This window comes from Vigna radiata, unplaced genomic scaffold (genome assembly GCF_000741045.1).
Source record: "Vigna radiata var. radiata cultivar VC1973A unplaced genomic scaffold, Vradiata_ver6 scaffold_305, whole genome shotgun sequence".
Taxonomy (NCBI): Eukaryota; Viridiplantae; Streptophyta; class Magnoliopsida; order Fabales; family Fabaceae; genus Vigna; species Vigna radiata.
In genome coordinates this window covers 249135-260251 of record NW_014543812.1, presented here as the reverse complement: position 1 = coordinate 260251, position 11117 = coordinate 249135, and the positions used below count along the sequence as shown (strand labels likewise).

At 35.8% G+C, this 11117-nt stretch overlaps 1 pseudogene; it reads left to right on the top strand.

The window, feature by feature from the left end:
- LOC106754925 overlaps positions 1 to 430 on the top strand; it is a 10078-nt pseudogene extending 9648 nt beyond the window's left edge.
- The last annotated feature ends 10687 nt before the right edge of the window (positions 431 to 11117 follow it).

The following is an 11117-nucleotide window of genomic DNA, read 5'->3' as shown; positions in this document are numbered from 1 at the left end:
ATATGGATGTTTCCATATATCATTGTTTAACTTTCAGAGTGTGAAGTTGGGGAGTTATGATTTTTATTTTATTTTTCTTCAGATTATCATGGCAAAACCAGCTGGTGGTCCAAGGAGAGGAGAGCAACCTGCAGGCGCAGATGAAGATTAAGTCCTANAAAATGCGAATTGATTATTATCTTGGTCATGTTTGTANCTCAACATGATGACTCGAATTTGACTTAGGCAATGTTTTATTTTATTTAGACTTTAGTAGTGGTGTTCTTCACAAAATTTTGAATTTTGTTTTTGCCATGAAAATACAAAGAGGTGTGTTCTGTAAATTTACGTATTTGTAGCCCTGTTGTGTGAGTGGTGATATTAATTTACTGATCATTATCGCCCTGGCCTTTGTTTGAGATCTCATATATGTAAGGTTTTTCANGTATCAGTTCTCTAGTATNAAAGCTGTTACTCTTGAAATTTATCCATTGAGAAAGAAAACTTCTTGGGTTTTTCATAGTGAAACCTGCTATAATTGCGTAGAATTGAAAGCAAACAGCACCTAAATTTATATTCTTCCTGAGGTTGTGGCCTTGTGTGTGTAACTACTGTCATCTCATCATGGTGGTACGTTATTTCTTCATTATGAGATTATTAGCACAATTATATGACTAGCTACAGAAATCGTGGTACTTTATAAGATTAGAATCTTCTCGTCACTTAAGAAATATAAAAGAATAGACGGTGAATTTGAAACTGAATTTTCCTGTCAGGATCTTGTATTTATAATAATTTTGGGTATATTATAGGTTAACTAAAACTTTTACGATAAATTTTATTTAAACTAATTATTCTAACACTTCCAACATGTCGAAGCATTCAAATTTTATATGTGCTTAGTTTGGAAACAAACTCACTGTAAAACATGATAATTTATTTTAGTGTTTAGTTATTTCATGAAAATATTTTCATTCACTTAATTTTACAAAAATTGAATTCTTGGAGGAATTATTTAAAACTATTTATTCTATAGCTTTTTGTTAAACTGAAACAGAAATTGTACGTAACAAGTTTAGAATAAATGAGTTCAATATAGGTTCTCTTAAAAGATTTTAGATATACATCTACATGGAATCATTTGATCCGAGTTTGGAATAAATAAGTTCAATATAGTTTCTATTAAAGATTTTAGTTATACATCTACATGTAAATCTATTAAAGATTTTAGTTATACATCTACATGTAAATCATTTGATCCGACAAAATCCATGCAGATTTCAATTTCAATGTTTTTAATCTTCTAATGAAATACTGAATTGGAAACAATGTTGAGAACAATTTGGTTATTATAATATGTCTTCATGAACTATATTTCACAACAATCTAATTCTTGGAAAAACTATTATACTATATAATTCAGAAGTGAGAGATGCTATTTATTTATAATAAGCTCCAACGAATGATTGAGGAACAATATTTTATTTCTTATTTTTCTCCAAGTAAAATATAATATCTTAGAGTAGATGGTCTATTTATGGGAGAAAATCAACTTAATTAGTATCATAATACATTTGTGAATACATTTGTGAATGGCAATAGTTCAACTAGAATTCTCATTACCATTTGTGAATGATAGTGAAAGACTTTATCAAGATGACTTCTTATGTGGTATTGGACTAGTTGTTTGAGTTACGAGATGATGACCTAATAAAAATGGGTTGATGAAAGGAATTTGGATTATTGAGAGAGGACAAAACTGTGTTTGGGATTGGATATACAAAAGGTTAAACCAAAGGCATATGGAAGACTTGTTAAGCAAAGTTAACATCTTGTGTGGAGAAATAAAATAAAAGAATATGTAAGACTTGTTAAGCAAAGTTAACATCTTGTGTGGAGAAATAAAATAAAAGAGTTTCATAAAATAAATGAAACTTATACATGTAATATTTTTAAATATCAAAAGAACAAAATCGATACTTGATTTAAGACAAAAATATTCTAAAGACGACACATTTGATAACTCAAAGTGAAAAATTTCTTGATCATGGAAAAACATCATGCACAAAACACACAACCAAAGGCTCGAGGAAAAATGGAAAAAATATGTTCAAAAATGGAATATGAAACTTTATTATTCAAAGAAAAAATTATTTTATTAATAAAATAATAAGCAGTAAGAATGAAATAGATTGATACCAATAATAAGGATTGAATAGTTTCAATTAAGTGTTTATTAGGAAATAGACTGATGTGAAATGTCATGTGAATTAATATAGGTAGTCTGATATAAAATATCGTGCTATACCATTTTGTTGAAATGCATTAGGATAGGTGGAATGATGAAAAGTACAATATGAAATTTAAAAAGTAGAAAAGGTAGAAGAAAAGTATTTTTTTGATATTTTCACTTTTTAAAGTCCTAATCACTTGGCCAAATTGGTTTAGACTCAAAGATATTCAAAAGTTTAGACCTATCTTTCAATAAGTAAATAAAGTTCAACAAAGAAAATGTTCATCAATGAAATCTACAAAATGTGACTTGACTTGGAATTCAAATGTCTGAATAAATTATAGAAAAAATAGAGTAACATTTTGTTTTATTTCTTTTTGGAAAAGAACACAAAATATATTTTCCTAATTGATACAAATTACATTCTAAGGCTTAAAGATTGTTAAGCTTAGGAATCACCTTTTGTAATTTTGATAAAGGTGGATGACCTAAGTCATCTTTTGAAAGCTAAAGAGATAAGGATATTAAACAAGACATTGATGTTTTAGTACCAAGATACTAGAATCCTCTAAATTCATGTTTTTCAGCAATAAATCAACTTATACCATGCTCTTGTGTAACAAAATAATTAGCATAAAAGATTATGACACAATTCAAATATTTGATTAATTGAGTTAAGGAAACAAGATTAAAAGGACAATTAGGGATAAAAATCATGCTTTATGTTTAAGAAGGGAGAAATGGAGATTCAACCAATACCCTATGAAGTAACTTTAAATCCATTGACTAACATAATAACATGAGTAATTTTAGGAAGAAATATAGAAGAAAATAATGAAGCATTACTAGAAGTATGATTAGGAGCATCTTAATCAATTAGCCATAAAATTTGACCTTGCAAGATTTGAGAAATGGTTTTTAACATAGTAGAATGGGTGAAAGATTATACTTGGTGACCAAACTTTAACTAGAGATACTATTAATATTCTTCGTAAGAGAAATTTGGCTCAACAACTTTAGATTTAGAAATATTGATTCCTTTACTAGGAAAGTGATGTGAAGAGTAACAACTTTTTAGAGTACGACTCATTATTCTACATATATTTTACAATATGTAGGAACTAATTTCTAGTAATATTCACTTTGCATAGTAAAAATTGATTGATTAATGTTCCGGTTGTTCCGTTGTCGAGTCCTCCTACATAATTACCTTCGTTCGTCCAGTCGTTCACACTTCTTCCCGGTCGTCTCCCTTGATTTCTTCTGTTCAATCTTTAACCTCCGTCCATCACGTCCAGCCGGGTACCTGCTAATGATACTCCAACGCTCAAGTCAATGTATGATCAAAGGGTAGAGATAGAAAGAGAAAGTAGATGTAGAAAGTAAATATGCATTCAATGTAACCAACTATCTTTCACCTTTGACCTATATTTACAGTTTTTGTTATGGACCTGTGATTAGTTAAACCTTAATTACGGCCCAATCATCGGCCCATCATTGTTAATCATGTTTTACCTTAATTTAATTTTAATGTTTCGTTCATCTCCACCATAATACTCATGCAAGTCCGTCCGTTTAGGGCGGCCGGTCCCACTGAAGCTCTTGCGATCTTGGAGATCTTAGCAGTAATGCAGATATTCGTGAAAACCCTTACTGTGAAGGCCGTTGTTCTTGAAACGGAGTTTTCTGGGGACGTCGGCGCTAGTGGGACCGTCCGTCATGTCCGGTCCCACATATCGAAACCACGTCCAGACGTCTATATTCGGTCCGTTCGGACCATATGGTACACAGGCCCAAGCCCTAGGCAACATAGTTGCCGTAGGGTTTTGCAAGTGGTCATTCATCCTGGGAAGTGGGCGTTTCCGTAAAGATGCTTTCGGGGATTGTGTTTCAGTGTTTGAAAAAATATGCCTATAAATAGGGGTCCCCCCAAGCCCTAGGCAACATAGTTGCCGTAGGGTTGCTGGAAGTAACCGAACTATCTGAGGAGCGGACGCCTCACCTTCCGTGAGGGTTTGTTTTAGGTGGGAAAAGACATGTGGAGTGTTCTTGGGGACTGTCATCACTGGGCAACCGTAACGTCTTTCGATCTGGGCCATTGGACATGATAGCCTTGGATGGTGAGGATGCGTTTCAGTTTTTCAAAACTTTTTCTATAAATAGGGGTGTTATAGAAACTGATCGTCATCTTTTCAAGCCTTTTCTCCTTCTTCATTCATTTTCCCCCAAGTAATAAAATGAAGTTCATTGCTGTTGAGTCTTCTTTGGAGTCATCAGGTCGCGGTGGTAGTGGTGGCACGTGGGTGGTGGCAGCGGCGAGGGTAGCCGTTACGAAGGTTATACCTCTACTAATTCTGCTTTCAAGGACGTTTCTTCTCCAGAAAGGCCTCCTCCGTCCGGGGAAGCTCCTCCTGCTATGGCCGTGGCAACCACTGGCAATAGCGGCAGTGGTCCCCGGACGCAGCCTCCGATTGTCGACGCGGATCAGATTTTCCACGGGGTCCCTCTTTTTTTATTGCGGGGTGGGGTGGGAGTCGACCCGGTTCCTCTGGCTCCGGTCGGGAGTCTACCAACGATCGACGATTATGATTGGGCCGACTTTGATGTAAATACGCAGGTGTCTGCCCTTTTGCCTATAGGTCTAGAAGATTTTATTAGTCGGTCTTATATAGTGAGGGATGAGGTCGATGCCCGGTTAATACGAGTAGCGGTCAGTCACGAGAACGAACGCGTGTGCCACGGGAAGGGTTCCGGCGTGGAAGATTTTTTCTTCGTTTATGCGACTTTCTTGGACCAGTTGCATATTCGAGTTCCTTTCACTAACTTCAAAATGGGTTTACTTCGCGCTTTGAACGTGGTGCCGACGCAACTCCATCCGAATGCGTGGGCGACGGTTCAAGCGTTCGGTGTGGTGTGTCTAGCTGTGGGCGTGTTACCCACCGTTCTCGCCTTCCTTTATTATTTTGACATTCGTCCTTCCCCGAAGGGGGGGGTGGGTGTCTTTGACTTCCGTGAAGGATCGGATACTGTTCAAGCCATACTCCAAGTCTTACAAGAACTTTAAAGATCAGTTTTTTAAGATCGTTATCACCGAGGCCGGTCGTCGTGATTTTTTTTACGAGGAAGGGTTTCCCCTTTTTCCTCTGTACTGGATGGAGAATCCCAAGAAAATAAAAGCCTACGTCAAGTACGACTTAGATATCGTCGACCTTTGCGTCGTTGATGTTATCGATACTCTTCCACGCCGCTTCCCTACCCGCAACCTGGTTGACTACCTTCATTTCGAGGATTGTAACTAGAGAGTGCTCGATATGTTATTAGTTCGATTTATAATTTATTGTTAAAGTGATAACTTAATTGAATTTGTTGCTTTCTCAGATATCATGGCTGCTCCGAATCCCCGCCAATCCAACTTCTTGATAGCCCAGAGGGGGTCTTCTAAGGCGCCCTCAACTTTAGAGGTGGCATTCTTCCTCCTCCTAAACGTCCCCCTCCTGCCGGCCGGGAAATGATTGTTGTCGTTCGACCTCCAGTGGGTGAGTCCATTCCCGAAGGCCTACCTGTGAGGGAGAAAATGAGCCTGCCTGGGGGTTCTCAACCTCTAGATGGAGAGGGCACTTCCAATCCCTCTTCAGTTCCAATCACTACGAGAGTTTCTCCTGTGGCAAGTATGAATCCCCATACTGAGGCGGCATCTCAGTCGGCTCCTACCGGAACATCTGTGCCGACTCACAGGAAGAGAAAATCTTGTAAGGAAGGAGATAGGTCGTCCTCAAAGAGGAACCGCCGAGAGAGTAGTGAGCCGGTCGTTCTCCTTCCGGGTGGAGTGTTTAGCGTTGATTATAATGTTGGTCGTCGTGTGGATTTCCACATGGGACCAGCCCATCGGGCCATTTTGGAATCGATGTCCGGGCCCACCTTGTTGGAGGCCATTTTTGAAATGTCGACACGAACCGCCTCGATGGTGGGATATCTTAGAGATTACGGCGATGTTCGGGGATCGGGGGAGGTGAAAGTCACACTGCTAAAGGAACAAGAAAAAACGACGACTCTTGAAGCAGACTTGGAGGCCTTGCGAAAAACTCGCGAGGAAGAAGAACAACGTTTAACTGAGGTTCGTCAGGAGCTGAGCCAGACTTCCACTAAGCTTAAGGAGACGACTGATAAGCTGAACGAGACGGCCGATTTGTTAAAGAAGCTCGAGCTGCCAATTCCGATTTGATTGAGGAGTGTAAGCAGCTGAAGTCGGCGGTCGTTGAACATAGGGAAATTGAACAGAGGCTTCAAGAGAGAACCGTCGTCTTGCATACAGATCTGAATGCCATTCAGGAGGATCTAAAGGCTGCGCGGGAGAGGATCTCAGAACTTAATGCCAGCGTGGTGACGGAACATGAAGAGGGATTTTATAAGGCCCTGCGACAAATTTATAGATATTATATGTAAAAAAAACACATATATATAAACATTTTTCTAGAAATTTAGAACAAAATTTTACCATTTATTAAGTAATTTGAAAAGAAAAAAATATATTCAACCACAAAAATAAGATTGAATCAAACTTATTTAAGAAAATATATCACAATTTCAAATTTGAGTCATGTAAATGCTCCATTAATGAGCCTTGTAAATGTTCCATTAATGTAGAGAGAAAAAGAGAAAAATTGTTAAGGATAGTGGGGAGGTGTAGGATATTTTTGAAATAAAAGAAAATGTGGAGAGATATAAAATATTTTTGAAATAAATTAAAATAGTGGGGAGGTACATGTCCCACTTGAGAAGGTGCAGGGAGCAACACCCTTCTTACAAAAGTAAAAAAAAAAAAAAAAAAAAAACCATAATTTCTAACGAGTCTTGCATTCCCTGTAACCAAATTGAAGTCCTAGAAATTAGGAATCCAATGAAAGAAAATCAGCTTAAAGGAATTATATAGAAAAATATAAGATTGACAAAAGAATAGACAAAGGTTATGATGATAGACAACTTACAAAAGTATAATATAAAAATACAATACATAATTAGTATTTGGAAAAACTCCTATTTATTTCAAAAAAATTACAAATACATGTTAAAAACTAGAAATAAGATAAGAATAAACTACTGTAAATACGAATACAAAATATGAAATTTTAAATATGTAACTCTATTTTTTTTTTTTTTTTGAATTACACTATTTTGAATATACAATCCAGAATGTATATCTGAATTGTGTAATTAAAAAACATATTTTAATTCTACAATCTAACGAATAAATTTTTGGATTACTTGATTTAAAATATATCTTTATATGATAATAATTTAAAAATATATTAAATATTATACAATCTAAAATATACTTTCAAATATATTTTTTATTATACAAATTAAAAACATATTATGTATATAAATGTTTTAAATTATCATCTTTAAATTTGGAAATATATCTAGGAATATATTTACAAATTATACAATTAAATATAATTATTTTAGTTCTGAGTTGCATATTTAAAATATAATTTTAATTATATAGACCAAAATATTTTCAATGGATGATTTTAATTTTTCTCAAACACCCGTGGAAATGTAGGAAGAATGTATGAAATTGCTAAAAGAAATAACCGTTATATATGTAACATCAAAATGTTATACCAAAGTTGTTTGTAACTTACAATTTTTTCCACGATTGAGAAAGAAATTTTAAAAGCGCAAGTTAAGCCTTAGTTACTGGCTCTTTAATTTAAGGTTTAATCATTCTGGAAGTCTCTGTGTTTTGGAGGAGAATCTCAATTTCGTCCCGTTCTTTTTAGGTTTCTCAATTGGGTCCCAATTTTCTGAAAATTGCAACAATTGGACCCTTTATGTTAAATTGGGTTCAACGACGTTAGTGTTTTATTGACGCGTAGGGCACATCTGTTTGATGTGTATATTCCTGTCATTTTTTTCATATTTTCTTCTGCTTTCCTTACCTGAATGATCATTTTTTTTCCTTTCCCCCACTAATGCTCTTTCCAAGCAGTTCATATCTTGCTGCCCCTGAAGTATCTTTAGAACTAAAGCCATTAAATTTATCATGGCTTCTTTGAATGGCATCAAGCCCGTTATCCCTAAGATCTTCAGGCACCACTTTGGAAGAATATGAAAGATCGGATGCTCTAGTAACCTTGTTATCATGCAATTGATCAGAAACAAAATCATTGGATGGTAAAGACATGATTTTGATTTGAGCATTCACAAAATTAGTTTCACAAAATGAGTTGCCACACTGGAACTCTCAATTTCATTGTCTTCATCATCAACATCAGAACCATAATTTCCAAGACCTAAAACATCTCCAGGAGAACTAGAATTAGTTTTTTCACTAGAACCATCATTTTCTACCCTCCAGGAGAACCCCCAAATCGGGTTCGTCCATCAACCTTCGCCACGTCACCAGGCGCCGCTGTCACTAGAGCATCGGAGTTCGTCTCCTTCGTCTCCATTATCATGTAACCCTGCAAACAAAAAGCCCCAAATTAGCGAACACTAAGCGCAGGAAAGATCGCCCACTCCAATACCTACAAAATCTGGAAATGCAATAACAACCTCCGTGTCGGCACTTCCCTCGTCGGCTTCGGCGGTCTCAAAATCCAGTGCGCTGACCAGAGGTTTCCTCTTCCTTGGAGATGAAGATCATTAGCATGACGTCTCGCCCGATCTCTTAGATGCCATTAAAGCTACCACGGAAAAAGGTAAGAGCTTTACCTCCACATCGGAGCTAGACTCCGTCAATGACCACCGTCGGGGTCAGTGGGTTTCTCCCCAGCCGTCACCTCTACGGCTACCATTCCCGTCTTAAGCACCATCATAAAAAACACCAAAACCCTAAGGCACGACCTTCACCACGCCAAATGCCGATGGACAACGCCTCACCATCACGCAACTGTTAGAGGCAGCTTCACAACCCAACAATCCTACTTTTTTCTTTTTTAAAAAAATATAAATATACACGTCAGACAGATGTGCCCCTACAGGTCAATTAAAAACTCATTTCAGCGTGCCACGTCAAGCACACACTAACGCCGTTTAACGGAAAAGGTCCAATTGTTGTAATTTTCAGAAAATTGGGACTCAATTGAAAAACCAAAAAAGAACGGGACGAAATTGAGATTCCCCTCGAAAATAGGGACTTCCTGAATGATTAAACCTTAATTTAATTTTAAAAAAACATCATTTTTCTCTTCAATTAAGTTATGCAAAATAGTTAATTAATTATTTCTCAAAAGAAAATGTCATTGAAAATATCTATTTGGTTGATAATGATAGTCCTTATCACATTTTCATTTATAATAAAAAATTAGTTACATATTTATTTTTGTACAAATTCCTTTTATCATTTGATATATTGAAATATTTTAAAGTTATAATTGTTTTAATGTGTACTTTTATATAAAACATTAATTATTAATTCAAAATTCAAAATTCATAATTCATGACAATTAATGATTTTAATTATCAAATAAATTGATAATTAACATGATAGTCAATAAATTTTAAAATTATGAGATGAATGAAAATTTTAAAATTCAAGAAAATATCACATGACATAACATCGTTATTTTATTGAATAAAAAAAATCACACAAACAACAAAATTTTACTAGGACAAAAACTATGGCAAGAGAAATAATGTAACAGTGTTTGATAAAAATAAAGGTTTAAACCCTTGGTCCTCGTATTTGTGTGTCAATCTCAATTGGGTCATCATTTTTTTTTAATCTCAATCGGGTCCAAAAATTTGTAAAAATGACCTAATTGAGCCATCTCCGTTAAATTATTACTGACGCCGTCTATACGTGATGACATGGTGCACCCTTCAAATGTTGACATGGCAGTATTATACTACGTGGAGTTTTTTTTTAAGATGACGGAGTAGTGGTGCACACGAGTCTATCTTCATCTTCCATCTTCTCTCATTTCAACAACCAGTCAGGCGAGATTGCAAGTCCTGATTGCCTTTACCTGATTGCCTTTACCAGATCGCCTGTACCACGCAAAACGAGCTCCATTACGTGCAACCAAACAACCATCCTTCACTTCCCCACGCGAGAAACGCACCAGAAAGGCGAGATCATCCCTCTGCAAATCTAACGAACCAGCAAAGGCAACAATAGTCGAAATCTGAAACTGTGAGACCTCGACGGAAATCTAAACTTAGACGACGGAGAATCTACTTTATAATTAATACGATCTGTTGTCTGGATTTAATGCGGCCACGCTTTTAGTTTGATCGTCTCTTCATGAATCACAAGTGGCAGTGGTAATAACTGTTACTAGTGGTTTTCATCAATTTGCTTTTCCCACGAACCTTTTTGGAAGTGATTTTATACTCTTTTTTTTCTCGTTGGTCTATTGAGTCTGAGATTTCCAGGAATCAAGTATAATGGTTTGTTAGATAATGTTTGCAAGTTTTTCCTTTTCTTTTTAATGGTTTGTTTTCGCTTTTTATCATGAATCAATTTAACAGGTGAATTGTTTGAAACTTTTTTTTAGGTTTTCCTCTAATGGAAATGGATTCGCGGTTCCATGGCACAAAACCTCCTCTTTCCATTTAAGCCTTCTTCACTCTCATCTCTCTCTCTCCCCTTTCAAAAACCCAAACACCTCTCCACCCCCTCACACACTTCTTCATTGCCTCTGCTGTCCAGCTTTTCCACCTTTAAAGTGTTGTAATAATATCATATTATTGCAAAAGAAACGTTTCAAAAACGGTAATATTCCAACAGTCAAATTCTTAAGTGCTGCAACTGCCAAATTATTTATTGTTTTTTATTGTCTGTTATTGATTTTATTCTTCCCTATCTCTATAAATAGAGAACTCTTTCCCCATTCCTAAACACACCAAAGTTCATTCTTTGTCTTCTTCTCCTAAAATTATCCTGGGTATAAACTCT